We start from the raw sequence: 17,874 nt of genomic DNA on the forward strand, positions 1-17,874 counted from the left end.
GAATTTGCCATGATGGTTCTGAGTGTTGTCCATCTCTGCTTTTCCCTTAGGATAATCGGTGGCACCTTTTCATTGTGGGAAACAGAGGGATCTGAAATGGGAACATCCTCTTCCATACCAACAACATTTGTTGATTCAGCAGCAAGAATTTTTCTCTTCTTACGTGCGTGAGTTTCTTCTTGATCAGAAGGATTAGAGGTAGAGACAACTAGATTGAGTTTTTCCTCCACTTGTGGGGAGTCTTCATTTTCCTCAACTTCAACTTCAGGTGAGGAATACAAATTTAAGTAGCCGGGCCAATCCCGTTCAAACTTTTTGAGGAGCTTTTTAATAAAACTGAGTGCTAGCTTTTTATCGAGTGACTCAATAATAGTGTCGGGGTCAATCATGCTAGTAGGCCATGTCAACTTGAACTTCTTTTGTAGTTTATCAATGAGTTCAAGAGCTGGCTCTCTTTCGAGCAGATCAGCAAATACGTCCAGGTCAGGCACGCTCATATCGATTTAGTTGCGTATGTGCGTTAATAAAATATCCCGCAGGTCTAAAGACCTGCCAGCAGAAGTTTTTGTAAAATATCCCGCAGCCGCAAAGGACTACCAGCAATATCAAGCATAGGCGCGTCAACTAGCAACAAGATGTTAAAATACAACAACGACACTAATGGCAGTAGGCCTAGCGTATCGCCTTTGCGAAGTCAGTTGACTTACCTTGTATGGGAAATAAAATGTAAAATGCCTGTTTATTGCGGCAAGCAAATAACTGATATTACTAATGAATATAAGCATAAATCTCTGAAAACTTATCAGTCAAATACACAATTCACCATCAATAACACACGACACAAAACACTAACACGCGAGCCGCCATTTTTCCACTCCCACAATAAGCAAGTCATAGGCATCAAAGTAACGAGAATCTGAACCAGTCTGGGTCACTCGCCGCAGTTTTATTGTTAGCATTTCGATTTTTCTTGTACCACACGTATGATTAATACGGGTACAAACGTTGTACTCTGTTTAAAAATATGCTTGTTTATTGAAGGGATGAGAAATATTAATAGGTGGTAAAAGAAAACGAAGCACTGATAAAGGTTCTTCGCATATTAGAGCTTTGAACCCAGGTCTTTTCAACCAAAGGATTGGAATTCTCACACTCAGATTAAAAAAAAAAAATATGGAGCTATATGAAATTATATATATATATATGGCACAATACAGCGGTTGCACTACATCAACAAATAATTCCATATCAGGTTAATCAAGTGGAGAGTTAAATGAACGGCCGCATGGAGTCAGTAATATCCGTTCGTATCCACCTGCTTTAGAATTTACTCTGTCAGTGTTATTTTTACATGTTGCAAAGAACTAAAACATATCTTTTGGCTTTGATGCACTGAGTCCCTTATTATATGTTAAATTAAATGTTAGCCAGAAATTCGATTACAGTATCCTTTAATTGATGCGTTGTCTGTTTAAAAAAAAAAAAAAAAAACATTAATAAATAATAAAAATGCCAAGCATTTTTAATATTTATTAATGTTTTTTATTTATTAATAGTTATTTAAAATTAATGTTTATTAATTTTATTATTAATTAATATATTAATTTTAATATTTCTTAATATATATTTCTTAATTTTATTAACCATACGTTTCTATATTATATCCAGTGCTGGGTTTAACGATAATAGTCACATATGGAGGCGGCAGGATTTTTCCACCCAGAAATTCGTGTTTTTCATCCGGCAAAACAGACAAACTAGCCACAAGAACATGCATTTTACAAACACAACCGTTAACCTATCTGCATAGGCGGTTAACCTATGCAGATAGGTTAACCGCCTTACCATAAGAAGTGACAGGCCATGCCAAAGACGGAATTCGAATCCGCAATCTGCTTGGTTGGAGAGCGGATACGTTAACCACTTGGCCAACCAGACCGGCATAGAGTGACGTACTTATCTTTGAGCATTGTTTATACGATTTCTATCGCTTACCTCCCAACTCCCCGAGTTCCGGACTGGTAGGGCTGTTCTCTCTGAATTCTGATGACTCGAATTTTGAAGACTCGACACTCAGGGTAGCCCCTGAGTTTCAAATAACTTTGACACAAAAACGTTACATAAAAAGGCTTATCATTTTATATATATATAGGGTAGATATATTTATGAGTCCGCTTCTTATTAGCTGCTTCTCGTACGACACGAGCTGGTATACCATTCAATCTCACGGATGTATTGACATTGAGGTTATGCAATAGACTACTCACCTCCAATTCATTCACCACAATTCCCGTATAATCTACTGGTTTATTCGTTTCTGCAATGTCACCACCTGGTTGATATATACTTGCAAAGTGCTCACTCAGTATCTCAACTATATCAACTGATTCAGTTACCTCCCTACCATCGGCATTCTTTAAAATCATTCTTCCATGTACATTTTTCCTTTTGCTTGCTACATATCTAAAAAACTGTTTAGGATTCTCTTTAGCCTGCATGGCCAATGTTCTTTCGTAATCCTTTTTTGCTTTTCTTCCCACACTCGTTACCCTTCTGGCCTGCGCTTTATACCGTTCATGTGCCTGTCGGTCACCTCTCTCCTTAAATTCCCTCCATAGTTGTTTCTTTTTTTTTTTGCAGCTCAAGCTTAATGGTGTTATTCATCCATTTAACCCCTACTTGATTTATTATTCGGACTCTAGGTATACAGTCAGCCATTGCTTCATGCAAACACTTCTTAACTGCCTCCCATGTACTATCAACTTCTTTGCAGTTGTACATGCCATCGCACTGAACCAATCAATCTCCTAAGCTTGTCATACTTTCCAGCCCGATAATTCCACATGTACCCTATCTTAATTGAAAATTCCACACCTTTAGCCACCTTCCAAGTCAAGACCCTATGATCACTCTCACCAATTGGTGGCAACGTGGTCATGTTCGTTACATCCAAATTCTCAGATGCGATTACTAGGTCAAGCACTCTCTTCCCCCTAGTATTTTCCATTACATGCTGTCGCAGATAGTTATCCTTTAATAACCGCATAAAATCCAATTCCTTCCTCCTGTGTGTCCTCTCCTCACTCCAATCAATGCGACCATACTTGAAATCTCCCATAATAATCACCCTCCTTCCACCCATTTCTTCTATTTGCTTGTGCATACTGTCACCACCATCTTTTCCATCACCTGGTCTATAGCAAAACCCAATTGTATATTTAGTTCTGCTAGCCAGAATCTCACACCAAACGGCCTCAAATGTGCTCTTTTGTCTATCCTGCAATTCAACTTCTATTCTCCTTGGCTGTAACTCATCAGCTATCATCAACAATACTCCTCCCCCATTTTATTTTCCCTGTCATTCCTGAACACACTATATCCATCACATTCAATCCTAGCTATATCATCTACAGTCAGCCATGATTCACTAATACCAATAACCTGTGGTCTGGAAGTGCCAACCATGGCTAAAAACTCTTCCTTCTTGTTCCTAATACTCCTAGCATTAGTGTACATGAATTTAAGACCCTCATTAGCCCCAACCCTACCTTGATGCCTTATATTAACTATCCCACTCTGATTTGTTGTCCTTATTCGCTCGGGCAAATTATATTCATTCATACATTCAACTGCCTCCCTAAGGACTGTATATCTACCCTCCCCCCTTAATAAATCTAGTTTCCCTGAATTTGCACATCCACTACATTCAGCAACACTTTCTCAAGTCTCCTTACAGCGTAACCATTCAAATGCAAGCCATCCATCTTATATAGATCCTTTCGCCCATCCAACTCACTCCACACATCCACAAATTCCACACCACTCGTCATACATAACCCACGCATAAAGTCATTCGCAATTATGGCCCTCCTTTTAAACATTTCACTGTCATACCGTGGCAAAAGACTAATCATTCTAACTCTCTCACTCTTTTCTTTTGCTACCTCAAACAATTCATTCAGGTCTTCTATCGTTTCCATTTTATCTCCTTTCAAATCATTCGTACCTGCCACAACAATCATTTCTTTCACCCTTTCCTTTTGCTCTAATAGACTCAGTTACATCCTTTATGGTCGCACCAGGTTGGTACGATTTTGTCAAATCCTCTGCTAACACACCTCGTACTAACGAGTCTCCATACAGCACTCTATCCTTCATTTTGTTCATGTTCACACTCATACGTTTTTTTTTTTTCCTGTCATACTTTTTATTATTGGCTGGTTCAATCAGTCGACTTTTGCTCATATGCTCTAGCTGCTGTTTTGCCCTTTGTATCGCACCATTCAACAACGCGATCTCACTCATTGCATCTATCTCATCTTTTTTATTCTCTGTAAAACCATTAATACTATCATTCACACTTTCTACATTCACATTCTCACAATTCTCTGGTACAACCTCGCCGTTTCTTGTCATATCCCTATTTTCTTCATTCTGAAGTTTGAGAAAAATATCACACTCACGATCCAAAATACACTTCAATTCCTCATTCTCCCTACATTTTCTACACACATTCACTCCTTTATTATCATCTAACCACACTCTGACCGCACTCCGCAAAGCGTACATTTCACAGATAGTACACTGAATCATCTCCTTTACATTACCGTTCTTGAAAGAAGATGGCGAACCATCATTACTGGCCGCCATTTTCCTTCGTACTGAGCCATACTTACTAGTAACGTATTTTATCAAATTTTAAATTATAAACACCAAAAAGACGCAAGACAAACAAAACTACGCAATATTAAAGTAAATTTATCAACGATAACTGAAAATAACGCTTATCTTATCAGGAGCTTTCACGAACACTACACACTACGAATCCCTCTAGCGGCGACTTCCCGACATAGATTATGCTATAAAACACTTTAGCACACTAACTACAATAATATACTAAAATTACACAATTAAATCTAACAAAATATTTAATAAATCAACAAAAATCACAAATCTTTCACCCCCCCCCCCCCCCACCCCCCCCCCCCCCCACCCCCCCCCCCCCCCACCCCCCCCCCCCCCCACCCCCCCCCCCCCCCACCCCCCCCCCCCCCCACCCCCCCCCCCCCCCACCCCCCCCCCCCCCCACCCCCCCCCCCCCCCACCCCCCCCCCCCCCCACCCCCCCCCCCCCCCACCCCCCCCCCCCCCCACCCCCCCCCCCCCCCACCCCCCCCCCCCCCCACCCCCCCCCCCCCCCACCCCCCCCCCCCCCCACCCCCCCCCCCCCCCACCCCCCCCCCCCCCCACCCCCCCCCCCCCCCACCCCCCCCCCCCCCCACCCCCCCCCCCCCCCACCCCCCCCCCCCCCCACCCCCCCCCCCCCCCACCCCCCCCCCCCCCCACCCCCCCCCCCCCCCACCCCCCCCCCCCCCCACCCCCCCCCCCCCCCACCCCCCCCCCCCCCCACCCCCCCCCCCCCCCACCCCCCCCCCCCCCCACCCCCCCCCCCCCCCACATTTTTTTTTTGACAACAGTGATGAGAAATGCGTTTATTACAAATCATCTAGTGGTTGGAAATGTATTTGTGTGTGAGTGGCATTAAAATTCTTTCTATATTAGCCCAACTTAAGGACGTGATATTTCTGTTTCCGATATGGTTTCATTTATAATTCTAGGTACTTTTCAAAAATGAATTACGAAGAGCTAAAGAAGTCAAATCGAAGATGGCGCTCTGCAAGTATTGGAAGTATTGCATCGTTCAGAAGTCTCGATTTAGATTCTGAACACTTCATCGAAGATATATTAGTTGGATTAGGAGTTGCTGGTAGAGAACTTCCTCCTATTCCGAACCGATTCGTTCCATCCATTTTAAGAAGATTCTCCAATTTACCCCATTTCTTGTGGGACACTTTAGATCCAAGAGTTGCTCGAATACTAAAAAAATATTCTCTTTACATTGACAAAATGGAAGCTGCTAGAAGTTCAGATTGGCTTCAAGGGATTCCATCCTCGTGTCTCATAGAGGAATCCGAAGCAATTGAGGATGAAGATGATTCACCAAACACTTGGACCCAGTTCAATAAGGAACCATTAAATGGGATTTCAATGAACATCGACGCTACTCAAAACAGTCCCAACTGTTCATGTGATTCTTTTGGAAAAAGCATCGCATCTGATAAGGATGCCTTAAGTTCCAGAACTCAAATGCAATTAATTTCAAACAAGAAGGATAAAATGAAAGAGGAATTACCGAAGCAGATCTCTTCAGTGTGCGGTAACTCTCGCAAAATTTTACATAAAGCCAAACGTTTCACAAAGAAAACCGTCGCTAAGCGAAAGTGCGGAAAATTATTAAAGAAATGCAAACGTTTTAAAAATAAAATTCCTGACAAAGGCAACTATTTTTATCTGATATTTAGATTAAAGAGAAGCGATATTTCTAATTTCTATTATACGAAACCAGAGTCTGAACATTGTGGCCAATTTAAGGCGTCGTACACAGACGAATATGAGCAGATGGAATATAAGAACAACGAATATTCTTTTTTATACGAACAGCGAAAAAACATAAATAAAAGTTGTACTGAATTAACACTACTCTGTTTGCAAGACATTCGTGTTGTAAACTGGAATTCTTTTGTTACCGGCAACAATACAAACAGTCTGAACTTATCAAAATGTAGATGTCGCTGTCTGTTATCAGTCATCGAAATGCGTTCAGGTTCCAATGCAAGTTCAATTAACCTTTCAAAAGAACAAGCACAGTTTAATCTCATTTTACAATCTATTATTCGCCAGTTTAAGAAGCATACTACGGAACATGAGTGGGAACAAAGTAAATATCCATACCACTTTAATACACGAGATTCCTACAAGATGGCAGTGCTGGAGCAAAGCAAAAAGTTTTATGTAGAATTTTTATGTTCAAGTCACGTAACACAATTACTATCAGATATTAGGGATGTAGTTTATCGCTCGAGCGGAAATCAATTTTCTGAGTGCCTCTGTGCCGACATTGCTCCATATATTTCAAGACGTGACACCCGACACTTTTTCGAAGCAATTTCCCCATCATTTCCCGACTCTGCTGTCTGTTTTGCTGATAAAACACACGATAATGCAAATAACACTAATAAAACCCCCTGTTTTTATGCACTGTGGCCTGTCGATGGAATTTCTAAGGCAAGGCCAACATATCGAAGGATAGACGGGAATGAGCACGAAATTATGACAACTTCCAATACTCTGGAAGGACCGACAGGCTGGATCACAATACTTCCGTTTATCACCGACAGCTGTCTCAACTCTTCATGCAGTATCAGCGATAGTGACTGTCTGGATCACAATGAAAATGATACGATTGAAGTTTGTAGTGCCAAAACGAAAACAACTTATTTTTCCGCATGTGTTGAACAAACGCAGAAACGTCATCAAAATAGCAGACGACAGAATTATGCAGCTTTTATAACAAATGCTTCAAATGAACAGAGGTAAGTAAATGTCTAAATCTAGATAGTAAATTTAAAAGTAATCTCACAATTAATCGGTTAAATGCTTTTATCAGAAACATTCGTAGGAAAGAATTACAAATCATTATTAAGAGAAAAATCCTATTAAGTGGCTTTAATGCCCTACATGTGAATAACACAAAAAACATTAGCTCTCAGTTTCGAATTGTGATTGTAATTTAGTTAGTTTCCTCTCTCTGATACTATGTTATTTAAAACAGGATTTGTCGTAGTTTCCACGAGTTTTCAAGTGCATATTATTGACAATCAGTTGTTTGGTAAGGCAAGTAAACTGATTTCATATGATTTTTATCGGGTTGTATTTTCGTTCATATATTTGTCCACAGCGTGGAGAAACAAACGTTTGCACACGAAATATTTTCAAGACTAAGCGATACATATACAGAGAGCGGATGACTTTACATCGTTTCTTCTTTGTATCCCATAATTTAAAGAATATTCTTAAGAAAGAAAATAATTAATATAATTTCTTTTGAAGTATTACATAATTTCCAATCCAACTGGAAAACGTGCTTGTCATAATTATCTCAAATAGCAGATGCACATATTCAAATAAGAGATGTTCTGTTTGTGGACTTTTATTTGTATTTCTTAATGAAAAACTAGAACTAAGTCCACAATTTTTTTTTTTTTTTAATTTGATATAATTTAAACCAAAGTCTTTCTAAACAAAGTGGGTCTCCGTAGCTCAGTCAGTATGGAGGATGGCCTTAGGGATTTTTCAATCGAAGGTGAGTTAGCCAGTCTCATACGGGGGTACAAGAGTTTTTCATCCCACCAAAGAGACAGTCCGACCAGAGAATCCATGAATAAACATAAAGCGCTGGCGCCTCTTAGCCTTAGCGCCGTAATCGTAAATCATAACATCTGCTGAATTCAAAAGCAGACAAAACGGAGTTTTATATCAAATTGGAATAATACAGCCTACGTATAATAATATTACTAATGTTTATATGATGATGATATTTAACGTGTATTATTCACACTGTCGAGGAAATCCTCTCTCCGAATGGAGGGGGGGGGGGTCTTTTTCTCCCATGGCGACCCAGTCCATCTTGGGAAAATGTATTTTATTTTGTCATGTCTAAACAGAAAATGCATTCGGAGGTGGTGAGAAGATGCATCGGAAATAGAAGAGTATAACATCGACGAAACTCTGAGCATATTTAGGTATGATTCCATCCGCGCGCGCGCGTGTGTGTTTGAACTACTTGCTTCGCAGCATGTAAGAGGTGTGGTCTGAGCAGCAACAGTGCAAATTGTAGAAAACTGTTCAAAATCGCTGCCTTACCATCTCATAGTGAGTGGGATTTCCCAGGTATGAGGCCGTACCATATGAATGGATGCGTGTGAGTTACATATAAAACTTTATCCTATGTTATTTCTTATTTAAAGAAAATGGTCTCAGGAGGCTTCTGACATCCTCCCTTTAGTGCTATTTGTGCAGAATTAAGAGGATTTAAGGCGCTGTACACAACAAAGTTAAGTTCAAATACAACTCTCAAAGCAGATATTCGTATTAAATGCTAAAAGACGCAAGCCAACGCCGATGCAAAAATCAGTTTTTTAATCCTGATTTCAAAAATGATTTCAGGACTGCGCGGAATATTAGCTTTGTTGAGAAGGCAATTGAAGATTGACGGAATGACTGAAGATTCTATCTACATACACCAGCCACTGAATTAAAAACTTCTTTAATACCTTGTTGGACCTACAATACCAATCCTCTTCAAGTCCCTGCGCATAGTTCAGTGGGAATATGGATCGTGGACAGCCTTCATTAAACGCTGTTGCACTCAGGAAGTCCTCAGACGACGATCTCATTTCTGATAGACCGTCTCAGGGCCACAGTTACGCCGCTTAGACAAGTCAAGTGGGTTATTTTTCCACTGATTAAACACCCGGGATATCTCATCTTTTGAGAAACCAGCCAGACGAGCACCCCCAATAAGCCCTTTATAGAACTCTGAAAGATCCTTTGTTTTTCCAATTGTGATCAACACTGTTGACGATTACTGACCAGCATCATTCTTAAATAGTTGACGTGGTGACGCGTGTGACTATTTTGTATGTACGTTGCGTAAGTGACGTTTACGTGCGCCTGCGTAAAGGTTTCTAATTTAGTGGGCGGTGTGAGTATTACACTCTGTAGATTGAAGGCAAGTAATCTGCAGACTTGGGCAGATAGATGGTGAACGTAGAGGATTGAGCTGTTTAAACTGTTGAGAAGGTGTTTATGATATGGGATGGATACTGTAGGCATTTTACAAATGGTCGAATAAAGGGAAGGGATGGTGACTAAAGTCATTCTTATTACGTGGTGAATAAGAGAGTAAGAGTTTTTTCCCCTTCTTTCTTTCACGTGGATGGTGCCATGAATGTTATGGATACTAAAAGAATAAGTGAATTTAGATTCATATAAGGAATATGTTGCAACCTATCATGATGAGTGACTCATCGTGAATCTGTGAACTCGATCGAGGCTTGTTGTAATAACCAATCTTATAATCAAATATCAAGTTATTTTTATCTCGATGAGTGTTTGACTCCAGGAGAGATATAATAATAATAATCAGCGACGTAGTTAGGTTTTTAGCGCTACTGGCAAATTCGTAGCTAAGTGACATTTGTAGTGTGACAATTTCGATGATTTGTAAAATATCCAACCACTGGCGGCGCCTTTGGCAACTGTCCCAGTGCCAAAAACGTTCTAATATCAATATTAAAATATTAATTGATAATAATTAATTAATTTAAAAATTTTAAAACTTTATTAATTGATAAAAATGAATTAATAATAATAGTAGTAAACAGGAATGGAAGTCGCCTTCTTGTTTTGCTTCCGTTTAAAAAAAAAAAAAAAATCAGCTAACGCCTTTTTATTCCCGTATATACGGGAGTAGGCGAGGCCCTTTAGCCCTATCTAACTTTTGGAGACTGAGTGGGCAGTTCAATCTCCACTGGTACCCAATCAGAGACAGATGGCCCAAGGCTATCACTAATTAAGCGGTACGCAGTGAAGAGAGACGGCTCAAATGTGCCGCCATCTCGTGGTCTCTAACCCTAACACAATATATTTAATGTCTGAAATAATGTGGGTTCTACGGTCGATTTTCTTGAGTTTACAGGACGAAAAACCCGAGTTTCCGGGAGGAAAAACCTGCTTGCCCGTGCCAGAGATCGACTAACTCGGGAACCGGTCGAAAAAAGGCTTAGAAAAATTTCCTCTAGTCGCCGACTAGACTCGAAACCAAGACTTCCTTCGTGCGGCCTAGCGCGATGGTGTGCAAACGCCACATCGACTGAGCTACATTCCGTTTAAAGAAATAATAATAAAAAAAAACACAACTGAAATTTGGCATCTGTGTAAAATATCAAATTTGACTACATTCTTATACGAGTTCTTAATTCTTATGCTTGTATTTATTGCATTTCTAATGCGAGATAACGTAGACTGCATAATATCTAGCTAGCCTATGTGTATTATAGATTTTTTTTTCTACACAAACTTCTGAATTCTTCAGTACATGATTTCTTTTTCTAACATGCCAAACCTGCTCAATGTTAACTTTATCTTCTTTTTGAGATTTTTCGAAATGAAAAAAATATTATTTTGTGAATCTTTATAAACACGAAGAACTACATCCGATAGGGCTCTCCTGAAACTCACCTTGACATTTAATTTTAGATATCAGTAGGCTAAGTGTACGCTGTTGCACCTAGTCATTCTGAACTATTAATCTATTATTGAAATATTGATTTCTACACACCAGCAGACCGAGACAGTAGTTGAGGAATGCAGTGAGCAAAAATTATAATGGAGAGGAAAGGATGATAGTGAGCAGTGTTTATTAGATGTCAATGGTATTTCGTTTTTTTTTTTTCCCTTAATAACTGACTAAAATTTTTCAAGTATAACATTTATGTCAAGTTTTTAATCTGTGTAATTTAAAAGAAAATAGCTAACGTAACTACGTTAAAAAAAAAACAAAAAAAAAACGAAAATTGACTACTTACGTATATAAATGTTATACGTAAAAATATGAAATTAATTATATAATTTGCCACCTGCCCTTCTTAAAAGTTTGAATGACTAAGATGGATTGCTGAATTTCGTCTCTAGTTACTGAGGCATTCTCAGATAGAGAGAAAGAACTAACAATCAGTATTTATATCATGAATATAAATATATATTTAATTTATATTCATAAATTTTTATTCATAATTCAAATACTAGTAGCGAAGTTACTTCACATTTATGCTTATACTGGGGTATACGATTAAAAACAAAAATATAATTTCTTTTCGAGTATAATAAATATTTTTTATAATTCTCCGGTAAAAATTAATAAATATGTTAACACGTGTTCTGAAAAACATTATACCTGAATTGAGATTTTTTACATTTTCTGTGAACTACCCAGCATTTCCTTCAAATCAAGACAGGAAAAATTTATTTATCAATTTTGAAATAGGGAAACATGAGGGGGGGGGACCTAGAAAACCCTGAAATCTTGAGATCATTAGCTCTTTCAAACTAATGGAATATGGACCTAAGTCAATAAAGATCTACACAGATGGCTCCAAAAATCCAAATGGCAATTCTAGGAGTGGCTTACTCATCTATGGCTCTCAAAATATAGAACTAAAAACAACTAACAGTAGAGGATGCAACTCATACCATGCAGAATTAATGGCCATTAACACAGCACTGCAACATTTGGATAAACAAACCCCAAAAGAGTTTATATTTTTCACAGATTCCTTACCAGCCCTTCAAGCTATTAAGAACTGCTACACTAGCCATCAAGAAATACTTAGAGACATAGCAAGAAACATAAACAAACTACATAAGGATTCCGAAATAATTTTCCAATGGATCCCACCAAAGGTGGGATTAAAGGTAAACGAAACTGCAGATGAAGTAGCAAAAATGGCTGCAACATCCAGTGATACCACAAATTTCAATCTTTTTAAAACCACTCAAAAAGAAAACATAAAAAGAACGATTCTCCAGGACATGACTCACCATTGGTATTCACAGAAAAACCAGGAGCTACCATCAACTCCAAGTTTAATCGCTGTGCCACTACCATGATCTCCCGCCTCGATACCGGCCACACAAGACCAATCAAGTTTAGCACTGGCATAAAAATCTTCCCCATCTGCAAAATCTGTAACATCGAGGAAACATCACCAATGCATTTGCTAAACTGCATGAACATTTCCAAATGTGAATTCTATAACAACCCAGAAGAGGTGCTGTATAAAATACATGAACTTGACCTCTATGATCTGGTGTAATAATACCATGGGATGATATTTTTTTTGACAAAGTTTATTATCTCTTCACATATACAGAATATTTACAAATATACAATTGAAGTACAACTATTACATTTTTGTTCACTTCAAATATTCAGTACAGAAAGTTATATTTAAATTGCATCAATAATAATATTAACAATGTATTTTACATCTTTTTCAATTTATATTTCGATATGTAATTCATTTTAATTCATAAATTAGACTTGCAGTCTTTTTTTTTATTATCAGTAAAGAATGCTAAATGGATTTATTTCACTTTCAACTTGCTATATTTTGAATCAATAATATTAATATGTATTTTTTTTTTTCAATTTCAATTTACAGTTTATTTTGATTTAGAATTCACATTATTAGTGTTTTTTTTTTTTTCTGTTAACATGCAATGGGAATGCCGAATTTCATTTGATAACTGATGTGGCTTGATGGATATCAATCTCATGGATTCTGATCCCTTCATCGCTTTGAAATAGACTTATATTAGAGGTTAGCGAGCACCTGGCTCACCCTAAATAGGGCTGTACGGAGGCACCTGAACCAAAAAGCTGAACAGCTTTCGGCGCTTATGTTTCCACCTAGCATTTCCCCTAGTGCGGCAGCAAGGATCGCTGCAGGGGCTCCATATGTTACGCGAAGAGACCGTAGACTCGTAAGTTTTGTCGGCTGTAATTTCCCTCGCTTTGAAATCTGGCGCGGGTTTCATAGCTCGCTTCTGAGTGGGCGGGGCTAACGCCTCTCTAGTCTTCTGTAGTTTAGATGGGTGAAGTGAGCAGCCCTGATAATTGGCTGGTTGTGGGCCTCCACAATTCGCGCACTTAGCAGGTGTCGTCCTTGGTTTGGTGCAAGTGTGTGAAGGATGATTGTCGCCGCACTTAACACAATTGTAGTCTGCTCTACATAAGTTTTGTGCGTGCCCGTACTTTTGGCAGCGATGGCATTGACCGACAGATGCCTTTCTGCTGAGCGGTTCGGTCTTGATTATTAAGTTGCAGACGGTTTTAAGGTCGTAAACTTCTCTCTGGTCTTTACTGATCTCTACTAAGACCAGAGGCACGGGGCTCTTGTCTGCTCGAAGCATGAGCGAGATCTTATTTGGATCTAGACCCTGTGATCTGAGGTCAGCACCTATTTCGTGGGATGTAATGTTTTCTGCCAGTCCTCTGAGGACAACCTTTAGGTTTTTGTCGCTCTTAAGTTGGAATGTGTGGTATGGAACTTTCAGTTCGTCCATAAGTCTGGTGAGCTGGCGGTAGGTCCGTCGCTCCTTCTGGGTGGATCCGGATTCCTTCATCCATACTCTTAGCGGAAATAAATTTGATGTTTGTGTTCTTCATCGTCTCCGCGATTGAAGACCAGTTTTCTTTCGTTCTTAGAACTACTGGAGGCATCTTCTCTTTGGGCTGTGTCCCTGAGACCATCGTTATATTTTCAACAGGTCGTGCTGTTGTGTCCATTAGAACTGTGCTTGTCAAGACTTGGGGTATTATTACAGATTCTGCAGCGGCGGACTTTTTCTTCCTCGTCTTCCTGCTGACCACCTGATATTTCTTTTTTTTTTTTTCACAATGCTATTTTTAAATGTTTTTTTTTTGTTGTTGTTGAACTCAATTGAGATGTAATGTCTCTGCTTGCATCCTCGAAGCTTTTTAGAACTTATCTGACGATGACACCGGTTAGATATATGTATTTTTTATTTATTGATTTGATTGCTGTGTTGGAAGTAGGGTGATGTTTGGGAGGTCAAATGAATGATCTGAAAGGTCTGATCAAAGTGAAATTGCCTGTATGTTCTGGTGTTATTGCATCTGTCTTGGTGGTTCACATTTATTTTTATTGTGGTCTTCTTTTTGAGCTAATTAGGAGACTTTTTTTTTTAACTGTGGCAGCTGAGCTTTTAATTTGTATCGGTTTTGAAGTTTGTGCCTTCCTCAAGAATATCTTGGCATCTCTGATTCACAAAAACTGGTAAATTTTTTTCTGTTTTTGCTTTTCTTGCTTGCTATAACAGATTCTGGTTGAATGCTGTTAAATATTCGGATAGGAAGATTGGTGTGAAAATTCTGCTATCAACAAATTACCTATTTGTTAATAATAGACGGCAACGAAAAACAATTGACTATCCTTGGCCTAGATGTTCATTATCAATACTACATTTTGGACCAGCAGTGTAATTTGATAATAGCCATCAACTTATGGGAAAGAGCTATAATTTATAACTATCAACAAGTGGCGCCATCTTTTGATTAAATATAAAACTTACGTCTGCGTGGTTAGCCTAGTGCAGTGTTTCTCAACGTTTTTTGGATCATGCCCCACCTCAACGTCTCAAAGAATTTGATGCCACCCCTCTAGAATAATAGTCAGCCAAGTTCTGAAAAAGTATAATATAAATATGTATAAATATGTGCATATACATTTCTAATTTCCCCCAAAATATTCAACTTTCCCCCCTGTGGGGCGTATGCCTCAAGTTGAGAAACAATGGCCTAGTGGCTGTGCGCTTCGCAACCATATGCCTGGGGAAAGAGTGTCCTAGGTTCGATTCCCGCACGACAAGGGGAGCTTAAGGATCTTCCTCAGCCATAGCCAAGTTAGCTGGTCTTGGGCGTGGACAGCAGGGTTTTTCTCCCAGTTTATCTGGGGTTTTTCATCCCGCAAGCAGGCAAACCTTCCCCGTGAACGAACGAACACACACACAGTCATGAATATCGCCCTTAGGTGATGCAGCAGAGGAGTGGCGAACCGACTGCATTAATACGCCAGTAACCCCTCATTAGGAGGGGACTCAACCCGTCCTAGATGGATGAGGATAGGATAGGTCAGCGTTTCCCAAACTTTTCTGACGACGGAACACTTCACAAATTCTGAAATTTTCACGGAACACCTTGGTTATTTTGTAATGTATTAATTAATAATTAATCGGTAATTTAGCTGATTTTTATTAATTAATAATTGATCCTTAACTATTAATTAATAATTAATTAAACATCAATTAAACATAAATATCATTAAATTAATTTGTGCTGATTTTCATTGACATATCCCATTCTGATCACCAAAAATTTATAATATTATTATAAGTACTTACGAGTGAATGCAGACTTTTTTCTCCTGTGTGCTGGTAGTTTCCCCCCTCCTTTTGTACATCCTGGAGATCGCTTTGTAGGCTGGTGGCGGATGACTCACTATCTGTTGCGTCGCCCCGTGCAGGTTGTGCCCTGCACAAAGGCGCCTGATCAAGAGGAGCGCAATTTCAAGACGATATATAATAGCAAATTTGTATACAATGGTCTTATTCATTAAGTAAAACTTTACTACATAGATTGCACGACTTGAAATAAACAGTAAGGCGATAAAAAATGAACAGTTAACTCAACAACCGATTAGCTGGTTTGCTTTGACGCACCGATTCATGAGTGGTGCGTCTTGATTTGTGTTATGATTTTATTGTGATAATTGAAATAACATTTTTTTTTGAGATGCTCTATTTATATGTACACATACGTATATCTTGTATTTATATACTAAATAAATAAAAATTTCTTGAAATTAATTTCATTTTAATTTGCAAATTCTATTTTCTGGGGACGCTGAAATATAACTTTGAACAAAGGCGTCTCTTACCTGCGGAGCGGCACTGTGCGTCACGAACACCTTCAATAAAAGATTTCTTAACATGAAAATTAAACAAAGTCCCTTGTCTCTTATTCATATTAAAATTTAAATCTGCAGGTATATTACTTTTAAAAAATCACAGCACTACAGTTTCGAAACTTTCCCCCTACAATACAAACTTGCGAAGAAAGTATTCAGTATTACTAGATTTGAGAACCAGATACAGACTACCTTGATCTTCAATTTTAGTGGAAAAATTTTCTTTCTACTTCCTTCCTGATTGGTCACTAACATTTGCAACACAGATGTTATTTATTTCAGTTTTGAGAACAGAGGATACGCCACCCGTTGTTGTAATCGGCTTGCAGGCAATTTTTATGATCGGTCACAAACAGCGGTATTCTCTTTCCCGATTGTTGAAAGATTTCGATGTGTGTTAACGATAATTCATGAATATTTCCATGTTTAAAAATGTGCCGCTTGGTCACTGACATTTGTTACACACATGTCATTTCCTTCAGCTTTGAGAACAGAGGATACGCCGCCCATTGTTATAATCCGCTTGCTGGAAATTTTTATGACCGGTTATAAACAGTGATATTCCCTTTCCCAAATGTTGAAAGGTTTCGATGTGTGAAAATTAACGATAATTCATGAATACTTCCAGATTTAAAAATATGCCGCTTGGTTACTGACATTTGCTACACATGTTATTAGGCGTTCTGGGTCTGAGCTTTTCGACATATTCACGAATATCATTCTCCTCAGAATATTTCCATTAAAATATTTATTCATGAAAAATACTTAGAAAATTAAAATGACAAATTCCAGGAGAACTTCTCGCGGAACACAGTTTGGGAAACCCTGAGGTAAACTATGAAAACTGATGGAAAGGGACAGGAGAGTTCTGAAAAGGGTTGTGCGTTTCTTCCTTCATGAATCAACTTTTTCCCCTCCTTCCACTTCGGTGCATTCACAACTATAGAGATCTGTGCCAAAGAGAACGCTACAGCTTTAACTTCCGTGGAAGGGCTGCCGAATACTAACGAAGCATCTTGTGCAAGATATGCTTAAGCTAGACTTAAGTCATCAGAAACTGAAAAGCTTTTGTATGGGCGCTGGAAGTCTTAGAAATATTTTAATTTCTTCTTTTCCTCCCTTTCTTTCGTTAAATAAATAATATATCACAAAGAATTAACCTAATAAGCATTTTAAATGCACAAATATGACCAATGCACAAAAATTAAAACTCGTATTTCAAATAAGATATCTGTAAGCCTAATCATATTTGTTATTTATTCATATAAAAATATGTTAATGTTTACGTTTGCTTTTCAGTGAAAAGTTTATCGCATTGTTAACTTAGAAATCACGCAGCGTTGGAGTTGAACAAAATAATGGAAACGCATGTCATACCTAATGTACAGTACGTACAGGAGTTGAACAAAATAATGGAAACGCAT

This window comes from Typopeltis vanoorti, chromosome 20 (assembly GCF_054136105.1).
Source record: "Typopeltis vanoorti isolate ZY-2024b chromosome 20, IOZ_Tvanoo_1.0, whole genome shotgun sequence".
In the NCBI taxonomy this organism is placed as follows: Eukaryota; Metazoa; Arthropoda; class Arachnida; order Uropygi; family Thelyphonidae; genus Typopeltis; species Typopeltis vanoorti.